General features: G+C 34.4%; 1 protein-coding gene across 4 annotated transcripts in view; it reads right to left on the minus strand.

The window, feature by feature from the left end:
• Positions 1–321: 321 nt before the first annotated feature.
• The window catches only part of LOC110110851 (molybdenum cofactor sulfurase), a 41,457-nt gene continuing 19,428 nt past the window's right edge, over positions 322–22,350 (minus strand). Inside the window, exons 5-6 of one of the 4 annotated variants that reach the window (XR_002304758.2) lie at positions 13,701–13,741; positions 323–794 (exon numbers count right to left, since the gene is read on the minus strand). The gene's annotated coding sequence lies outside the window, so the exon portion shown is untranslated. Of the gene's footprint in view, positions 948–13,700; positions 13,742–16,196; positions 16,703–22,350 lie in introns of those variants that run through there. The other 3 variants (XR_002304762.2, XR_002304760.2, XR_002304763.2) reach the window with 3 other exon arrangements.

Raw genomic sequence — 22,350 nt, forward strand, 5'->3', positions numbered from 1 at the left:
AATAAAAACAAGTAAAAAACAAAAAAATTTAAATAGTTAGTAAAATCGTAATTCATAAATAAGTAAATAATTTAATTTAAATAAATAAAATAAATTATTTTAAAATTAAAAATTTTCAAATTCAAAATTAAATAGATAAAATGTAGTAAGAGAATAATAAATAAAACTTAAATGATATAAACTATGTAAATTTAAAAAACAAATCAATTTAAATTCAATCAAATTAAATAAACTAATTCAAATTAGTTTAATTAATCAAATGGAATTTAAATAAAAAGAGGCTTTATGTATTTGCTTTATACTTTTTTTGTGAAAAACTACAATTTGCATTAAAAAGGGAAAAAATATATAGTCAACTAAGTGATAGACAAACTATCAGAATCCCTCCTGTTCAAGAATAAAAAAGTTGATGGAAGGTTATTGACTACTACATTGTCCCCAAAAAATTTCTCTAAAATAGCATAATGGGAACATAAATCAGCCACCTTACTACAATCTTTGGACACATAATGAAAAATAACATGATTAAAACTTTTAAAGAAAGATAAATCCTGTTGCATTTGGTCTTTACCTTGCCATTCGATCTCCATTGAATTCAGAAGCATCTTCATAATGTTTACATTATCCCCTCAATAAAAAATCCTGGCTTTTCATGCATCCACCCTTGAGCATTTCCTTGAAAGCAATGATAGTAAGGAGGTCCAATGGAGACATATCCCAATACATTAATTTCTTTCCATAAGCTAACAAAAAATCTTCCTTTATGGTCTCTTATCACCCCAGCAATGCCATTTCTATTACATTGAAGAAGAGATGTGTCAACATTCAATTTAATCCATTAAGGAGGTGGGGGGTGCCAATTTTTTTTTTTCAGCTCATAGAGGTTGGTTAACATCCGAATTCTTTAAAATTAGATACAATTCAGGTTGAATTGAATCAGATAGTACCTGTGCAGTAATAACTAAATCAGATGGCATAGGACTACCATGTTAAGTAGCTCTTTTGGCTCTCCAAGAATGCTACAAAGCAGAAACATAAATTCTGACCATACCATCCATTTCATACAAGTTAAACTAAGAAAAACAGGATGTATAGTATATTCAAATGCCATAGCAATTATTGATTTAACTTAATTATCCAGCTTTAGCTCAGGTTTCTCTTCAGACAACTTAGATAATAAAGGAATTTCTTGAATACATTTTATCATCTGCTTTCACAAAGTAGCTTATTTAATTCAGCGACATTCCACCGACTCTCCACATTTAGCAACTAAGCCACATTCATATCTTGTAGCTCCTGGAAGTTGCAATGAGCAAGCCATCTATCAACACATCTATCTAATATCCAAACATCTTCAAGCAGCCTAATATACTGACTATTAGCCACTTCTTATATGAATAAAGGCTTTACGAAATTTTCTCCCTCAACCAATATAAGCCAACCAGATGAAGCTCACCTCTTTAATTCCCCATTCCAAATATCCTTCCCATATTTAGCAACAATATTTCTGTTAAGTAATGAATTAGGTTTCTGAATAAAATTCTTGGATAAACAGGCCCTCAAAGATCCTTGCTTGCAGTTGCACCTTGGACACCAAGCCCTCCCACATCAATCAGAAGACAAAGAACCTCTCAAGCAACAAAATGCAAGCCCTGTCTCCCTTGATATTTATGCTCTAAAAATTTTCTACACAGCCGATCAAATTCAACCAAAATTGCTCTAGGAACCAAAGAATGAGACATGATTAATGAAGGAATAGAAGAGAAATTAGATTTGATGAGAGTTATCCTTCCAGCCAAAGAAAGAGAACGAATATCCCAAGTATTAAGTCTATCCAATGAATGATTAATCAGCAATTGGAAATCAGAATCCACCATCCTTCCTGAAAAAAATTTCACTCCCAAATAGGAAATCTCTTTGACTACTCTGAACCCCAACAAGCCAGCCATCTTTTTCTTCCTCCCAGCAGATACACTCTTCCCAAATAACATCATAGATTTATTATAATTAATTTTCGGACCAGCCTAATGATAGTAATCAGTAAGAATTCTATTAATTCTGAGAACATACTTAAGAGGTACATTAACAAATATTAATACATCATTTATATACAGCAGATGTGAAACTCTTTCAGCATTTATAGTTATTTTAACACCAACCCACCGCATCTTTCATGAAAAGATTTGAAATTTAATTTAGAACACATAATAAAAAGAAATGGTGATAGTCAGCAACCTTGGCTAAACCCACTTTTTGCTTCAATCCATTTTATTCCTTCCATTGATAAGGATTGAGAATCTTGGATGACTCACACATTGGATTATCCAGCTTGTGATCTTCACAGGAAAACACATCACCATCAAAATCTACATCAAAGTCCACCAATAATACAATCTGTCAAATTATCTACTGATTTTGATTGCTTCCACCAAATTTCTTCTATTTTTCTTGCTGAATTTACCGATTATTGTTAGGGTCTGTTTGCGAACTCAAGTATTCCCATTAGGATTACTTGCAAACTCAAGTATTTCCTATCACAATCTTATATATTGTTTGGCATAAACTAATAGGTCTGAATTTGGATAGATCAAAAGCATTAGTAACCTTAGGAATAAGAAAAATATGTGTCCTTCCAAAAATCTAGCATGATACTAAAAATTAAAAATTTGTCAATAGCCTTTCATAAGTCCTAAAGAAATAAGCATTTATACCATCTACTCAAGGAGATTTATTACTTCCCATATGTCTTACTACAACAAGTAAATCCTCTCTTATAAAATCAGTCACTAGCAGTTTTTTCTTCTCTTCATCAATCTGCTAATCCATACTAAATTCAGGCCAGTAATGTAGCACATCTCTCCACTTCTCTGACAAAAAAGCTGAAAGAAAGTGGCATCAATTGTTTCTGGATCCCTCACCAACTCCCCATTTTGATCTATGATTTGGTTTACCATATTTTTGTTCATCCTTGCTGAAGCAAAAGTATGAAAAAATTGTTAGTATCTCCTCCTTCCAGCCATCTTATTTTAGACCTTTTCCTCAACCAGGTAGCTAATCTTGCACGAGTAATGTTTAATTCGTGTACTTTCCTTCTCAGCTCCACAAGCTTATATGGATTCAACCAACTCAGCAAGCCAAGCATTCTTCCTCTTGTAGCAGCAATATTTTGTTTTGAAGATTCTCTATTAGCAAGTTCAGCTCCTTTAGTTTTTTTTTTTTTTTTTTCTTGCTTCAATAATAATGATTTCTAAGAGATCTTTCAAGCTTTCTTTGAAGGATTTCAGCAGCACTCCCAAAATTAGATTTACTCTAGGATTTGCATGAAATGCCCCATGATGCAGAACAGGAAGGCCAAATATTTTCATATCTAATAACTCTGCTTTGACTATGATGAACATTTTTCAAATTCAATAAAATAGGACAATGATTAGAAGCTACTCTAAGAAAATGTCTGACCACATAAAAAGGGATATATTAGAGAGATTCAGAGTTCAACAAAATTCTATCTAATTTTTCCCAAATACGAGCCAAGCCCTCCTTATTATAACACCAAGTAAATTTACGCACTATAACCCATACATCATGGAGATCAGTATTCACAAAATAATCCTTCTTATGAGACCCATAGTACAAAGTAAATCTCTACCCCCCCCCCTCTCTAATATTTGCAAGATTATCTTTAGAAGAATGGGCTTCAATTATTTGCCATGAGTTCCTCACATGAACAACTTTGTTTCCAAAAACAATAACAACAAACCAACTAATAGAATTAGGAGCTTACCAATAATACATTAATTAGATGATGCTTACACTAAAAAAGAGGAAATATTCTTTCTCCATAGGGCAAGAATTCCTCATGAAGTCCCCACAAATGAATAATAAAAGAAATCTCATTCACACTAATAATTCTATTGATCTCAATAATATCAATAGAAGACAACTTAGTTTCCATTAACCCAATAAAGAAAAGATATCATTTTATTTAACCATACTCGTCAAATAAAGTGAAGACTATTTTTTATTGGCTCCCCTACAATTCCAAAATATGATAGAATAGATTAAGAAAATAACGGGAAAAGTCCCAAACCAAATTTTCTACCCCCTCCATTCTCCTCCTTCTAGAGATATCCTTAATAGGGCCTAACATTTTTAGTTCTTTAATAAGTGTAACCTTATACAGAACTGATTTGACATCATTCAAAACTACTCTAAGTTTGCTAATGCCAACAACCTCTTCAGATTCAACCCCTAAAATAGAATATTTATTATAAACATCTTCCCTTCCACCATCAAATGTAGAAGAAGCTATATTAAGTTTTCTGACCACTGTGTTAACAAAAGAAGTATAATTTAAAGCACTTTCACTCTCCATAACCTCAGTAGGAAAATTTGGATCATTATTTTCCCTTTCATTGAAATAAGCAGAATCCTTGATAAGAGAAGCTCCAGATTCCTCAATGGCTTGATCAGTAGCAGGATACTTTACATCATCAACCCTTTGTTGAGCATTCTGAATCTCCTTAAGAGTAACTTCCAAAATAGAATATTCTCTAATATGAACATTCGTATTCTGATTAGATTTAACATTATTGACAGCAACATCTTTGGAATGATCAGCATCAACTTCTTTGACATGATCTGAATCCTTTCATTGATCAGCATCTGAACATCCTTTCAAATTTTTAGCATGTGAAAGTATAGTAGAATCCCTACACTGGATAGTGGATGACAATATCTATATAGAATCCCACTCTTGGTGTTTATGCTTTTCCAGTGAAGCATGATTAAGTCCAGCAACATTATCATTTTCTACAGGAATTTTATTAGGATCTAGAGAATCAGAAACACCCCACATATTCTAGGAGTAGACAAAACATGGAATTTATTCCTTTTCCACTTATTAGTTACGACACCTAAGGTCCATAAAATGCTTCATCCTGATTCTCCATAGATCCTCTATTTTCAAATTGCTTATTTAGAGATGTAAGAGGCACTTTGGCATTTTAAACACCTTCAAGAGATGATGCCATATACACTGGATCATTAACAATATCTACCCTTTCTCCCATCATCTTCCGCAGCGGAACATCCTCATTAATAACTTTACTATTTTCCTCAAAACCAAAATTCAAATAATTATTTTGCTTGTGACCCAATCTACAACATTTAAAACACAATTTTGAAACCCTTCCATATTCACAATGCTGAAAAACCTTCCATTAATCCCTTCCACCCAAACTCCAGTAGGAAGTCTATCAGCCAAATTGATGTGCACACAAAACCCTTGCAAACTACCTTCTTCCCTAATTAATAGATTGAGCATCAATTAAGATAGGAATGCCAATCCTAAATGTAATGCTAGTAATATTTCTCTTATTCCAACAATGAAGAGGAAGATAAGAAAATCTAACCCAAATAGGAGAATAAAGACCATTCATAGTAGGAGAGAAAGAAGTGGACCATCTATCTAGCCCAATCACATGCCAATCAATAAACATTGGACCACCACTTAAAACTGCATCCCTGGCTTCAGAAGATTGAAATAAGCACACCATGTACCCCATCCCAACTGAAGTTATTTGAAAGGAACCAACATGTCTCCTTTGTTTATTGCGCTCATTAAAAATAAAAGAATAAGGCATGCTCCTACCAAGAATCTTAATAATTAAAGCATTATCTAGCCTTTTATTATTTTTAACTTCAGCTTCTGAATGTAATTTCACAGTCATTCCATTGTCAAAGAATGAGGAAAAGTCCTTAGTATTTGAGACTTTGAAATGCCATGGTCTCTTCCAAACATTGTGTTGAGATCGATACTTGATATTGGCTTCATTACCTGCCTTCATACATTCATTATTTACTAAAAGGATCTTCTCTGAGAAATTCTGAACATTACCTTGTGAGTTATACTTTGGATCAAAAGTTTGATCTCTTGTCAATAGCCTATTATTTTTAACTTCACCTTCGACTCCTGGTCCTTGGCATTCAATATATTGACATTTGAGAGAATTACTTCATTCTAATGCTTCAAATGATCACCTGATGTCGCTTGAAACTTCACAAAAGATCCACCATGTTTCTTCAACCGACCATCAGAAGAAGATGAAGCTCCATTACCATTAAAAGAAACCAGATTATCCTTTAGATGAACCCCAGATTGACGGGTACCGATGGAAATCCCTCACCTTTGTCCACAACACACTTTCCTTTATCTAAGGGAGATAAGCTCTTCCTTCTACGAGAACCAAGATGAACCCGCTTTGCTTCCTAAGCTTCTACCAAAATCATTTCCAACACTACCACTCCTAATATGAATACCATTGGCCTTACCTGACCTACCTCCAATTAGTGGCCCTACAGGACCACACAAGGTGTAGAAGAGTGGACGGCGGCTTCCCCCCTGCCATAACCACCTCCAGCTAAAATCCTGGCAACAACCCGCTCAATTCAAATTCAAAAAACACACATTCTCTATCCTCACATTTTTTCTCTCCTCTCTTGCTCTTTCCTTTAGAGGGAGAACAAATGCCATCAATTTGAAAGCCTATGAATTGTTGATTAATGACTTCAATTACTTTGAAATTGATAATTAACATGGTACTTTAAAATATAAAATAAATAAATACACCTTAATAAAATGGAGGATTTATGCATTTACTTCAAACTAAAGGATGAAATAAATACCTCCACTTTGAAGCCTAGGACTTGTTTATTAATAACTTCTTGAACATTGAAGTTGATAATTAACCTAGTTTTTAGGACATAAAGTAAATAAGCATGAGCATTTAAAAGATTTAAATAAAAATTATAAATTCATAAAACATAATTAAACTAAATCGTTCAACCTATAACATATAAATTTAACTCATAGAAACCCCAAACACTAATCTACCTATGGCATATCTAAACTACACAAATATTGTACATTTTAGAATTGCTTGATAGGATAACCAATTATGGCCAAGGTTAGGGCGAAGTGTTTACTTTCTTGCACTTTATGTCGTGGTTTGATCCTATTCCGATTGCTATGTGATGATGTGATTGATTACATTCATTGCACTAATGTCATGTAGAGAACTATATATAAATTGCACATTATTTTCATACTAACATTGCAGGAGTGCAGTCATTTTAACTTTTAAATGTAACTGTAAATAAAATTGTAAATTGTAAGGAATTGTAAAGTTCTAAAGTAAACTCCTTATGGTTGTAATAGTCCAAAAGAGTGCTTCTTTTTAAAGTTCAATTCTTTTGCAATTATATTGATACATGTTCATAACTAGAATTAAAAGACCTGAAAATATCAAATAAGCAATTTACTTTGTATAGACTTACATGATTATATAGGTGTAGCAATCTAAGCTTATTGCTAGTGGAGCTTAGCCACCTTTACTTTACATTAGACCCCGATTTGTCCTTTTTAGTGGCGCTTGCCACACACTATCTTTTTACACTACTTCATTCATTTATAAACATATTGCTTTGATAGATTATAAATAACTTGCAATTAGAGACTACATACTTTTTCTAGGTTTTATGGCATTGCATGAGATTTTTCTTGGATATAAACTTTAGGCTCTTTTGATTCTTTGGTTATCATACTTTAATACCCCAACGCCTTTAATTATATTTGCATAAATGGCATGCATATTTACTCTTTTTATTGCATACACAAACCAATGCACACAAGCCTTTGACCAACAAGCGACAACCTAAGAGACAAGCCGAGTATGCTATTCCTTTTGGTATAAGGTCATTATACTACTAGATTTTTTTTTGAAAATTATTCGTGTTGATTTGCATTAGTCATATATAAGCATTTTATAGTTAGGGTAAAATTCATTTCAATTTGCATTTGTTAGGTGCATTTGAACCCTTGACATCTTTAAATTCCTGATTAAATTTTGAACCTTAAATCTTAATTACTAAAATAAATAGCATGTCAAACTTGCAAACATTAGACCAAAAAAATTTATGGTTTTAGGCTGGCTTTCCACTCCAAGTAGACGTAAGTCCAATTTGCACTTTTGCACAATTCCTGCATTTCCTTCTAGGAGGATTATCTGAATCATCTAATAAATTGTAAATTTAAATCTTAATTCATTAGGACCTAAATTGGTAAATCCCAATCATAGTATATGTTGGAGTGTTTCTAAGTTTTTTTAGAATCTAAAGCACTCTCTACCTTTCATTCTTTAAATCTGTAAAGAAGTGTTCAATCATTGAACCTATCCCAGTTGATAGATCTATTTCTAATAACTTTGTCTAAACTTTTGTAAATCTAAAGAAGTTTAGTCATCATTTTAATCAAGAGTTTTCTCAAGATTCATCTTGAGATGTAATTAAACATAGAGGCTTGCCTTTATGGTAGATTTAAAATATAATAAATAAAAACTTGTTTTAGTTCCCTAAAGTAGGGGTGTTTTTCTAAACATAGATAAATTTGTATGCATTGTTAATTTGATTTTTAAAATTATAGAAGAATATCATTTTATTTTTAGAGATGAATAGTATATTCTCTATGTTGACTTTGATTATAAAAAAAAATTTAATCTTAATTTTAGAAATGATAGTGGAACATCAATCTGTCTTTTGAGATGGTATGTTGTCAGGTATGCAGATTTGATTATAGAAATATAAATCAAAATCTAGTGGCACTTTACATTGGTCCACAGATTTTTCTGGTAATTCCATTAGGGATTGGTCTTTCTTACCATCTCTAGTGGAAATCAAATTCGGCCCCGGCCTCCGCTCCCTTTTTCTTTTTATTTGGCGAGGGAGTTTTAACAGATATGTTCCGGGGTAAATTTTGGAAGGCAGATGGGTTTGTAGATAAGACACTACCCAGAGATTTCGCTCTCATTTTGCGAGGACTTTATGATCTGAGTTCTGGTTTCCTATAGGCGCAAGCCCCTATAGTTAATTACCCCTCCCGATAACGAGAGAGAACTTTCGATTAAGGCTAGTCGTCAATCAGATACATATAGAGATACGTGTTATCTAGCATATAGTAGCAGCATGGGTTTGGGTATTTGAGAACTGGATTTGGATTTGGAAATCTGGAGAGTTTGATATTTAAAATAGACATTTCATTATCTTGCACTTAAAGCGGATGGTGGGGGAATGGATGATGGACCCGATCAAAATCCCATGGTTCCGTCGTCCTGGGCCATCGTGGTCCCTAGTCTACTTAGTCAGAGGAGGTAGTCGACCCAACCTGACAGAAGGATCCTTGTCGGCAGCCATGGGTTGCTTCGTCCAAGGGGACCTTGTAGACCTGGGTTGGATGTTTGTCTAAGGGGGCAATTTTAAATCCACCTTAGCTAACAGAGAGCTTTGTGCCCTATCGATTATATCCTATTGATTCATATCTCAAGGATTTGATGCCAATAAGGAGCGTATTGGCTCTGGCCATAACCGATATTTCGTGGTGCCATTTGGCGGCAAAACCACTCGGTTCAGAGGGCCCCGGGTCGTCCTAACCGTTAATCCTGCGGTGCCATTTGGCGGCAGACCGCCGGTTAGAGGACACGTACCACGTCCTTACTGGCAGGAGACTGTTTGAGAATGGATCCTAGTGATATTTTCGACTAGGCATTTGTCTCTTTTGTGAGCTGAAGTAAATTTTGATTTGTCCACCTTAGCAAACTGTTGCGGAGGGTGGATGGATTTTGCTTTAAGCATTGATGGATAGATTTCAATTTTAAATATGCTGGAATTTGGGATTTGTGGAGTTTGAATTTTGTGTGGACTTTTGGGAGGCATTGAAAAATATTTATGAACCCCTCCGGTTGAGATAAACATTCAACACAGCCATCATCGGGGTGTTTGGGGTCATTTCCCTTTATTTGATTGGACCTTGTCAACTCGGCCAAGCTATTGATCGATGATCGGGTTTCTTGTAGGCTTTGTGCCTTTGTTTATGAATTTTCTTGATTTTAGGCCTTGAAGGCCGAATATGAATGCATTAAAATAAATATTCGATCACATTCGTAACTGTATATTTATCTGAGAGTTTGAACCCTGTCTACTCCTATTCACCTGCTTAGGAGGATCGGGTTTCGTAGGCTTCATGCCTTTTGTTTAGTGAATTCTTTTGATTGTAGGCCTTGAAGGTCTAATATGAATGTATTGAAACAAATACATCGATCCCCACAACCATGTATTTGTTTGAAGGTTCGAACCCTGTCGACTTCTATTGATCCGTATAGAAGGATCAGGCTCGAACTATAATTCACTTGTTGACCCGCGCAGCATCCCTAGACGTCTTGTGTGTACCAATAACACGCTCGCCGGGGCCCATGCGGGTGTTTGGTTGTATACCGCTTTAGTGTACTTATGTGTATACAATTTATGGTGCACGTGCAGGGGTACTTTGAAATATTTGTAGACGCCTTCTGTCTGTTTGAATGAGTGTTGCAGATCTGGTGGCGTCGTTATTTAGATGTCATGAGGTATTTCCTCATCTTGACATTGACTCCCCTTTCTCAATCACCGGGGAAGGTTTCTTCTGAACTTTGGAATCAACGACTGCTGATTTGGAAAGAACTCCTTTCAGGGTCTTTGGTGTAGCAGACCGTTATTTTCGGTATTTCTGGACATCTGAATTGTTTTCTTCCTAAGGATGGGATAAGGAAGAAACTTTGAAACACCAGGAAGTTTAGTTCTAATTTGTTTGAACTTTCCTCCCATTCTGCCAGGAGGTGTCCTTCTCCGTACATCGAGTTGCCCTTGTACCCAACATACTTGGAGATTTTGGTCACCGCTGTCGTAGGAGATATTTATACTTGTGTCCACAGTGATTCGTTGTTCTTTCAATACACTGTTGTTATCCACAAGTATCCATTTGCAGGGGATCGCTGTATCCACTACGACCTCCTAAAAATGTTTGTAGAAGACCCATTGCTTCTGCATCATATCCACCCTTTCACCAATCTTGGGTGGTTTGATTGTACTTGTTTGACCTCGTAGGGATCGTCGTAGGAGATACTTGTACTTGTGCCCACAGTGGTTGATTGGAGCTTACGATATGCCCACTGTTGTTATCCACAAGCGGCTCGTATTTGTTTGTAAGGATCCGTTGTGTTTGCTATGAGCTCCTAGGAATGTTCGTAGGAGACCCTCGTTTCTTGCATCACATCCACCTTTCACCAATCTCAGGTGGTTTGATGATTGCACTTGCTGCAGGGGGCGGATTCTCCATCATTGGTCTCCCATATTGCCATCTCAATCAATAGGCATTTGTAGGGATTGTCGTATGAGTTCACGCATCGAGGTCTTGTAATTTGAGTTTCCTCGTGTGTGATCCAAGTTTCGACCTTTGCATGTATTGAATCCAAGTTCAATTTCATTCAAACTCGAATTCATCAAGTTTACAAATCCTCGCTTAATGTCGTATGGCCTGAGTTCGAATACGAGCTTAGAGTCTTTGTCCAGACCAGATGTAAGACTGAGTCCCTTTGTGTTCTTGAAGGTTCAAGCTTTTATTCAAGTCCCCTACAGTCCGAGTCTTGTTCAAATTTTAGTGTGCTCCACACTTAGTAAATTTGAATTTGAGTCTGAGTGTATGTTCAAATGACTGTTTAAAGTCTTCTGGAATCTTTGCAGGTTCAGTTTTATGTTCAAAATGACTTGAATTTGGTTCCAACTTTGATTTTATTTCATTTGAATTTGATCTTTATTAATCATTTGAATTTTGGTTCTGAATTAGGTTCCCAAGTCCACTGTTCAAGTTCATATGAGTTCCACTGCTCGTTCTTTTGAGTTCAAAAGTCCACAAGTCATTGTTCTTTGGAGTCCAGGCTCTTGTTCTTTTGCGTTCAAACAGGTCCGAGTGTGATCGTACATTCACCCGAAATTTCGACAGCCTCCCGGCGTCTCCCCCGTTCAGGGGAAAACTACGAGAAAATTGGGCCTGCCACCACGCTAGGGAAAAGCGTGCACGGTAGGTGTCCTCTTTCGAGGACACCACGGCCGTAAAATCTTTTTTTTCCCCCACCACGTCAGAGAAAGGCGTGCATGGGTCTTCAGGCACCGGTTTGAAGTGTCAGCTAAAGGAAATCGGAGCAGAGAGAGGGGAGCTCGGCTGGCTGGATTTGGCTAGAAGAGGAGGTCGGGTAGAGGAGTTCGGCAAGGGCTGGAGGCGGGAGAGGTAAGGATTTTAGCTCTCCCTCTATCTCTCTCTCTCTCTCTCTCTCTCTCTCTCTCTCTCTCTCTCTCTCTCTCTCTCTCTCTCTCTGAACCGACAGGAGAAATGGGGGTAGCGACGGGTAGGAGGTCGGGCGGCTCCAGGCGTCGGGTTATGAGGGAGAAGGTCGCAAGGAGGAAGATCGGTCTTGATTGGGATCGGGTAGAGAGAATGCTCTCTCTTCTTCTTCCTCTCTCTCTGGATTGGACCGAACAGAGCAAGGGGAGCAGGAGACAGAGGATTGACGCGAAAGAGCCGAGCGGGTGTGTGGAAGCTTGGAAGAGATCGAGAAATTGAGAGAGAGCTCGGGAGAGCCAGCGATCGGAGAGGCCGAAGGCCACATTTTCTCTCCATATTTAACGACGCGGAGAGAGGTCGTGCGAAGTCGTAGCGGATGCGACGTCGATTGTGCGCGGGATGGCTACAACGTGGGGAGCGACATGGGAGAGCAGTGAGCAGGTAAGGTTTGGTTTGATTTTGATTTTTTTTTTCTTCTTTTTTTTTTTTTTTTTTTTTTTTTTTTTTTTTTTTTTGATGCAGCGGGTCAACAAGATCGATTGTATAGTTGCTTTTCAAATTGGTTCAAACTACCTTTCAATCCGTTATTCATTTCACCATTGAGCGAAAGAAATCAACATTAAGTATTTGACCTGTTATATACTGAATTTGGCTTGAATTAGAACCCTTTATCTTTAAAATCTAGACTCTAGGTGCATCATCTAGTTCTAAATAATGCATCACAATTCTAAATCCTAAATCTAGACTCTAGGTTCAATCATCTCCTATTATTGGATAGTGCATTGTAACTACATTTCTTCCATGTAGCTTCCTTGTAGTTTGGTGTGACTATTAGGACTAGGTCCATTCAATCAAATCAATCTTAAAATATAAAGCTTGCTTCATTTCTAAGATCTAGTTTCTAGTGTAAAGCCTATTATGGGGATTCAGTAAATTCAGTTTTGTGTTTTATCTTGCCCTAAATATATTGCCTAATTCCAGTGAGTTCAAGAACTGATATAAAATTTTAGATCAATTTTAAAATAGATGGAAAACTCATCTTTAGTGATAAGCTTAATATTGCTTCCAATCAATCTCAACTCCTTGAGGGCAGCATGATCAAGTTTGATTCTAGTTCTGATAAACTCTAGAAGAGAGTAAATGGTACTAACTTCACTATCATAAAGCCTACAAAAATCTATAAGAAGAAGTTTGTAGTATATTTTAACATTGAAGGCAAGTCTGTAATTGTCCCTATGGCCACAAAGCCTTTTCTCTTCTTAAGACTAAAGTTCCTAGTGAACTAGAAGTTAAGTCAGTTATCCCCTCTAAAATACCAATATTTAGTACCTTTGTGGTTGGTTCATCTTCTACTACTGTAGAAATGACCAAGTCATAAGTAGAAAGATGAAATGATGCATTAGATGTAGAGCTAAAAAGTCAAAATTGATTGAAGTGGACTTGAATTTTACTACTACTCAAGAATGTGTAGTAAGAGAAATCCCTATCACCTCACCACTTCTAGGTAGAAGTCAATTCATCCTCTGTCTATTGTACCTAGATAAGAGAGCATCAAAAGAATTATTAACAAACCAGTCGCCCCTTGCTTGTATAAGAAGAAGAGAAAGTTCAAATCACTTTGAAAAAACTTATCTAAGAAAGTGCATCAAGTTTTGGACTATATAAAGAGTTCTTAAATAGCATGAGGGTGTAATTAAAGAAAGAGCAAAGTCTAAAGTTCATTAAAAAAAAAAAGTTGTTTCAATCTCTACAAGAAGAATAGTAAATTTTAAGGAAGTGAAATCAATTGAGTTGATGATTGTTAAAATTTGTCATAAAGACCTAAAGAAGTTCTTGAGAATTAATGATCATCCAATTTAAGTTAGTAATCAACACTATAGATATCAAGTAAATTTAGTTAGAATTAGGCGTTCATTTAATTATGGTGATACGCCTTCATCTCCACCGACGTCAGTTCATTTAAACAATCAATCAGTTAAAGTCCAACATCACCCGTTAGTTTATCATTCATCAAGAGTTGACAATCGTCTTTTAGAAGGTAGCCAGTCATCTTCTCACCCTAATGTGATGAGACTGAAATCAGTAAATCAATCGTCTCCAACATCAGCTAAGAAAAAGGTTTGGTAGCCTAAAATGGTAGCCACTTCATTTGCACTCACTGCAACTAAAGAGTGGGCACTGGGTAGAGGAGGAATTGATGAGAGAAAAAGGTAAAGCTCTGATGAATCTTTCATCAGATAAAGAGTATACTCTTGTAGATCCAAATTATGTGTCAAGAAGATTGATCGAATATATGATGAACAATGTAAAAAGTAGTAAAAAAATGTTGAAGAATGTATCAAATTAGTTATAATGAGATATCATGATGAGGAAATATCCGATAATATTTGCATGGTAGATACCCGAGCATCTACTCATAATAGGAAAGGTTAAGCTAAAGTAAATCTCTTAGATATAGAAGTAGAAGAAGTTACTGCACCAAACCTAACGTAGTGCCTACTAGTTCAAAACAGTCTAAAAGATGAACGAATTTATAGTATGGAGAAAATAGAAGAAATGATGGCCACATGGCTATATTATATAATAGAGAGTCTCCTTCATCCAAAGCATAGATTGAATCACCTCTTAATGAATATGTTCAACATGCCACTAAAAATAAAGAGCTCATTAAAGAGAACTAAAGAATAAAGCTGTAAAACTAGAAAAAGAATCAATTCAATATGTTGTGATAAAAAAAATGGTAGTGCAGGAACTCAAAAGGCTTTAGCACAATCCCAAAGTACTTCAATCATTCTAAGGGGTAGACCATACCCGGAGGAATAAGACTTAGTCCTATATCTAAAAGGATTTATACAGACTTCATACAAGAATTTTTATGGCGCAGTTAAATTTGAATAGCATCATACAAATTTAAGAGCAATTTATCGTAACGCCAGGGGAACTGATGCATTGTTGTTTAGACAATTCATCATATGTTTGTCATGAGTTACATTTCATTGGTATGCTAAAAAACCTAATGGGTTTAACCGTACCTTGGTTGAATTAAAAAGCCTCTTTATAAAAGGATTTTCCTGAGTAATACGCTATATTGTTTTTCAAGGACATGGTGGTTGAGAAAAAGAAACTCATGGAGAATTTAGTAGATTATATCTTGTATTAGATGAATCTCAACAAGAAATGTGAGCCTCAATTATATGAGTGGCATGATGTCGAAATACTTTTGAAAAACATTCATGGCTCGATAGCTTTCTTACTAAAGGGATTTATAATTAAAACATTTGGGATGTTTTGAATAAAGTCTCTACTCTCTAAGAGGAAGCTTCTTAATTATCATTTATAAAAGATTAGTCTTCAATATTTTCTAAGAAAATAAAAACCTAGATGATCATAGAAAAGAAATCTGTCTGTTTCTACAGTAGATAAAGGCAAAGAGTTGTTAAAGCTGCAAGTGGAAATTCCATCTCGTACTTCCCAGTATAAACAACATAATAAATCTTAGTTTGATCAGACATTCAAACCTCGATTTAATATCACTCCACAAGAGAATAGAGAGAAGTTTGAATCACTTAAAAATAAATTATATTCATTTAAAATAGAAATAATTAAAAGAAATTTTTTAAGAATCTAAAGAAAGCTAAAATTAAAGGAAAATTTACATACATACCACTTTATAACATCCTATTTACATATCTAACATCTAAAACTTTAATATTACATGCATACCATCCTATATTATTTTAATATCAAATATATCACTTGTATTTCTTCCATACCATTCATATATTTCATTTCTACCACTCATATTTGATATGAAAATAAACTATGAGTGGTATGTATGTAATATTAAAATTTCAGGTGTTAAATATGTAAATAGAATAGTATAAGATGGTATGTATGTAAATCTCCCAAATTTAAATTACCTGACCCTTAGAGGCCAAAAGATATGGGACAATCAGTGCCCATTTTGCCAGATGTTGGATGACAAATTACAAAACTATCACCTTCAAGGATTGGCTTAATAGAAGGATTAAATTTAGGTCATTTGTTATACCCACAGAGAATTTAATAAATTCATGTCAGGGATCTGATAAATGTGTGATTGGTGAGCTTTTTGCACCCTCTTCAATTGTAAAGAATAATGATGCCTCAAATATTATTTTATCCAAGTCTTCTAAAATAATCTTAAATAATGTATATCGTTCATCTATTTAGGTTCCACAGGGAGCACAGAGTCCCATCCATGTTGATCTGGTAGCTCCCGAGGAAAAAGACCAGAAGATAGCACCAACTGAAGATTCCAAGTCTAAGGCAACCAAACTTATGTAATAACAAAGGAGGAGAAGAATAAGTATAAAAGTAAAGTTGTAATCTTTGTAGAAGGTAGACATAAATCCCTTATTTTACTCACCCTAAGTAAATGCTATTTTGTCCCACCTCGGACTAAGAAAAAAATGAAGAAAACTTTAGTGTACATCCTGTCTACTTTAGATGATCAGCCTGTTAACAATTCAAATAGTTTAGTAGAAAATAATTTTGAGCAAGCAAAAATAAATTTAAATGAACTAAAAGAATCTCATAAATATTTCTCTAATGGAGATGCCCTTGTTCTTAATATTTAGGGTAATTCGATTAGAATTAAAATTAAGAGATTCTCATTGTTGATCGAATATAAATTTAAAAGTTATTAGTGATGAAGAAGTAGATGATCCTATTGCCCCTTCCCCTGAAGAGGTAGTTGAAGTAAACTTTTGTTTGATAAAGTTTTACAACCATGAGTATAAATTGTAAATAAAAGAAAGCAAGTCATAGTTAATCCTGAAACCTCAACACAATCTTATCTTATAGAGTCTTAAAATATAGCTAATCTAAAAAATTCCTAAAGTAGATCATAATATATTAGGTTATCTTAGAAAGCTACCTATGAAACCTATCATTTATGATGCCATGGGTCTATCAAAGGAAATGAAGAAGGATTTAATCATAGATTTACTTAAACTAGCAAACATCTATGCAATTAGAAAAAGCAATATATTTCCATGAGGTTCCAGGAACAACATTCTCAGAAGAAGATTTGTTATTGAAAACCGCTGGCCATAATCACCCATTATATATATATATATATATATATGGATAACTTCAAATGGTCACGTGTCCTTAATGATTTGGGTGCATCGGTCAATATTATGAGTCTTAAAACTCTTAACTACTTGAGGGTGAATACTCACAAACTCAATTCTGATAAAATGATATTTTGGGGATTCAATAACATGAGAGGGGTTTGGGATCTATAACTTTCACCTTGGAAATAGATGGCTGAAAAACCAAAGCCAAGTTTCACATCATAAAATTGGAGGCTTCCTTTAAAGCTCTATTCAGTAACCAAAAGAAAATGATTCTTCTTTCTTTAAAGATCATTGTATTTTGGAATTCTATAGAAGATTCAGAAGCCAAAAGATTCCAAGACTAAATAAACAATCATAATCAAATTAACATCATATAGGAATAAAAATTCAGACTTCTTGTTGGTGGAGTTTGGCCACCTTTAATTTACAATAGACCCTAGGTTATACTCTGTGAAATTCTCAATGAATAAAAGCTTTTTATTTATATAATATTATTCATGCATCATTTCAATGCACGATCATGTACATTTTGTAAAGCCCTTATGATATTCCTCTAAATTATAATACATTGATTCCTATGATATAGCCTATTTAATCCTATATTTATATGGCGATTGATTATGCTAGCTCACTCTAGGCAAGTGTAATTCCAGATTATATACAGCCCTCAGTCTATACACATTAATTTTTTGTTATATCATTCTAAAATAAAAAATCTAAAGTCGAAATTTGAATTCAAAATCCAAGCCAATGATTTATAATCTAAAGCCTATATATACTCAAATCTTGATAGCCCAAACCTTTTATTAAAATCTCTATGAATTTTAAAATCTTTAGTCTTTTCTTTAATTATGCGTATTATTTTAGGAGATGTAATTAACTATAGGGGCATGCTCTTATAGGAAGTCTAAAACCCAGAAATAAAATAAACCCTATCTTAATTTCTTTCTAAGGTAGGGGAAAAATATGTGGATGCATAACTAGCTTTAAATATTGGTTGACTTTCATAATAAAAAAGATAAGTGAATATTTTTTTATCCTTCAAAAAAAATTAAATATTTCTTATGTTGTGTTGGATTATAAAAATAAATAGATTGATTTAATTTCTTAATCAAAATGATAAGTGAATATTATTTTTATCTTTTAGGATGAATTGAATATTCCTTATACTACATTTGATTTTAAAATAAATTGAGAGTTTCACTTTTCAAATCAATAGTGAAACATTATTCTATCATTTAGAAGGTATAATGTTAATTTATATCAATTTGACTAAAGAAATATTTAAAGCAAAATATGTGGCTAACCAAACGTAAAATTTATACATGGATTTTTCTGGTGACTCCATTTGTGATAAACTTCTCTCTTCATCATTAGTGAAGACTAAACTTTTTAAAATATATATAGATTTAAATAAATACTTGGGATATCATATTTCATGTATATGCATATTTATTTAAATTTTAGTCATGATTATACATGTTTAGTGTAGTCTCGTATATGCATGTTTAGTATAGTCTTTTCTATGCATGTTCTGTACAATCTTGTATATGCATGTTTAATATAGCCTTATATATGTATGCCTAGTATAATCCTGTATATGTATGTCTAGTTAAGCCCTGTATATGCATACTTTGTTCAATTTTGCCTATTTCCATGTTTATTTAAATTTAAATGTTGTTGTCCATGTTTACTCAAGTACACATGTCCCATGTTTACTTGGTTTCATTCTAAAAACCAAGCGGACTAGCTCTTCCAGAATACTGAATCATTCCTAACTCAACTAGGGGTTCTTCCCATATATAGTTTTGTATTTATATGTTTATATTTACATATTTATCTAAATACTAGTTTTGTATATTCATTTTTGCTCACGTAAATATGTCCCTTGGTTGGTTTCATCCGAAAGACCAAGCGGACTAGGCCAACCAAAATACTAAATCAGTACAAGGTTAGGTAGGGGTTTGATAGGAAATACTTGAAATCAAGTATTTCCTATTCACCTTTACAGCAAATCTCCACGAAATACTCCTGTCCAGAGCAGGAGAACAGTGAAAACAGTGGAAAAACTGTAGAAAACTGAGAGAAAATCATAGGAAAAACTTGTATTTTACTAGTAGATGCAAGGAAATTAGCAAAGATACAATTGATCCTCAATTCGAGAGGAGGATCGATCTCTCCCAAATCTCTAGACGCCGCTAGAGCCCAAAGAAACCTAAATCTAAGAGATCTCAAATTTCAGCCAAATTCAAGATGCCCAAACCCTAGGAAAACAAACTATTTAATGCATACAAATCAAAAGGAAATCCCTAAACAGTCCCTACATTCAAATTTCCCTCTCAAAACCCTCAAAAAAGCTTCCTAAAAAGCTCCCGCACGGTGTGCGGCTTGCTCGGCATCTCCGCGGGCAGAGATTTCTCCGCCCAGTTTGCGCTGGTCCGGTCCCGCACGGACCGGCTGGACCGGTCTAACAGGGTTCTGCCTGTATATTGTCTTACATTTGCATGTTTATATAAATTTCAATTTTGTTGCCCATGTTTACTCACATACATATATCACATTGTTACTTGGTTTCAATCCTTGGTCATGTATGGGTTGGAGTTCTTATCAAATCAAACATCAATCTTTCCTCTCCAATTCAAAGTGATTTGGATTGCAGTCATTATCAAATAATTAAAATCAAACTCAAACTATAACTTCAATAATTCCCCTAGTCTTTCGGACTGAGTTCTGATTTAAATCCCTGAAAATAAAAAGAATCATGATTCAAAACATTCCTAGTCTTTTAGACAAGATCCTGATTTAAATTTCTGAAAAAAAAAAAAAAAAAATCTTGAACCAAAACATTCCTTAGTCTGAAGACTTTTAGAAAGGGTCCTAACCTAAATCTTTAAACATTCAGAAATAAATTTAAAATCAAAACCCGTGGTCTAAATATTTTGTTCTCAGAACTTGGGTTTATAGTTATGTTAGAAGTATTTGATTCATTCTTCATATGGAAATTAACTTTATCCTAAATCTTAAAAAAAGAAAGATGTGATTGACTCTGCTAAATACTTTAACGTAAGAAAACTTATGATTGATAAAAGTTATGAAGGAAAGTATATTCCCTCCATTCCACATGTTTTGTGTGGGTAAAATTTTATTTCAAATATAAATCTATATCAAAATTAAATTGGATAGAAATAAAAATCTTATCAAATTTCCTTCAATTTAACATCTTCTAGGCATCTTTGGCTTGATCATAAATCTATTCAATGATTTACCTAGTCAAGATATCATTCTTGTCGAAGGATCGGATATATTTCGTAGATCTTCCTTTCTTATATAAGAGAGTGAGTATTCTTCTCTTAAGTTTGAAAGATAATCTTACAATTGAGAACAATCATTTTAAAGTTTAAAAAAAAGGCCCTTACAAAATTAAAATTTACAACAACAACAACAACATCAAGCCTTTGTCCCACTACGTGGGGTCGGCTACAAGAATCCTTTTTGTCATTGTGTCCGGTTAAAAGTCAAATTCTAATTTAAATCTAATAATGAAAGATCATTTCTAATATTTTCTAACCAAGTCTTTCTAGGTCTACCTCTACCTTTCTTAACATTAGTCAAATATAATACCTCAACTTTCCTAACCGGGTCATCGGCAGGCCTCTGTTTAATGTGACCAAACCATCTAAGGCGACTCTCTCTAATCTTATCATCCACTGGAACTACTCCAACCTTTTCACGTATATGCTCATTTCGTATCCTATCTCTAAGGGTAAAGCCACTCATCCACCTAAGCATGCTCATCTCTGCAACACTTAACTTAGTATTATGCTTCTCTTTTAATGGTCAACATTCGGCATCATAAAGCATTGCAGGTCTCACCACCATCTTATAGAATTTTCCCTTAAGTTTGAGGGGGACTTTTCTATCGCACAATAAGCCCGATGCATTCCTCCACTTCAACCATCCAACTTGAATTCTGCTGATAATATCCCCATCAACTTCACCATCACTCTGAATAATAGATCCAAGATATCTAAAACGTGTACTATTATTAATAACTTGATCGTCCAAAGTCACAATCCCCTCACTAGATTGCTACTAAAATTACACTACATATATTCAGTTTTAGATCTACTCAAGTGAAAACCTTTAGACTTTAAAGTTGACCTCCATAATTCAAGTTTACCTTCAACTCCCTCTCTAGTCTTATCAACAAGAAGAATATCATCAGCAAAAAGCATACACCAAGGTACATCCTCTTGCAAATGTCTAGTGAGAACATCCATGACTAAAGTAAAAAGATATGGACTTAAGGCTGATCCCTGAAGTAATCCAACCAAAATAGGAAAATACTTGGTCAAACTACCTTGTGTTTGAATAGAAGTAAAAGCTCCTACATACATAAGTTTAATGATTTAAATATAAGCATTATTAACTTCTTTCTTTTCAAGATCTCTCCATAGCACTTCTCTTTGAACTTTATCATATGCTTTCTCTAAATCAATAAATATCATATGTAGATCCTCCTTATTCTCTCTATATTTCTCCATCATGTTACGTATCTGCTTGTCAGAAATCGAATTTTGATGATAACAAACCCTTCTGTTTTACTACGACTGCCTTGTCTACTAACATTTCAGGACCACAGGAACAGGACTGCAATTCGAACCAGCTCATGATTGGGTAGATTAGGTTTAAGTCAGTTTGTAAACTTTTTTTTCTTTCTTGAGTCTTTTGTAAACGAAGTGATTCTTAATGCTAATTAACCTTGTACACACACATTGGGAAATTTTCTATCTGTTAATTAGAGTTCTCTATTTTGATCACATCGCGTCCAGGACGATCCTAACATCGTCCAGGACGATCTGCTAAAAACAGAAATCCTAATTAGGGTATCCTGGTTAAGGCAGCCGTCATTAAGCATATCGTCCTGGACGATCCGTGTATCGGCCCGGACGATAGGCTCAAATCAGAAAGAATCAGCCGCTAGATTTACGTATTATCTATTTTTGGATATCGGCCAGGCCG

This window comes from Dendrobium catenatum, unplaced genomic scaffold (genome assembly GCF_001605985.2).
Source record: "Dendrobium catenatum unplaced genomic scaffold, ASM160598v2 original_scaffold_96692, whole genome shotgun sequence".
Classification (NCBI taxonomy): Eukaryota; Viridiplantae; Streptophyta; class Magnoliopsida; order Asparagales; family Orchidaceae; genus Dendrobium; species Dendrobium catenatum.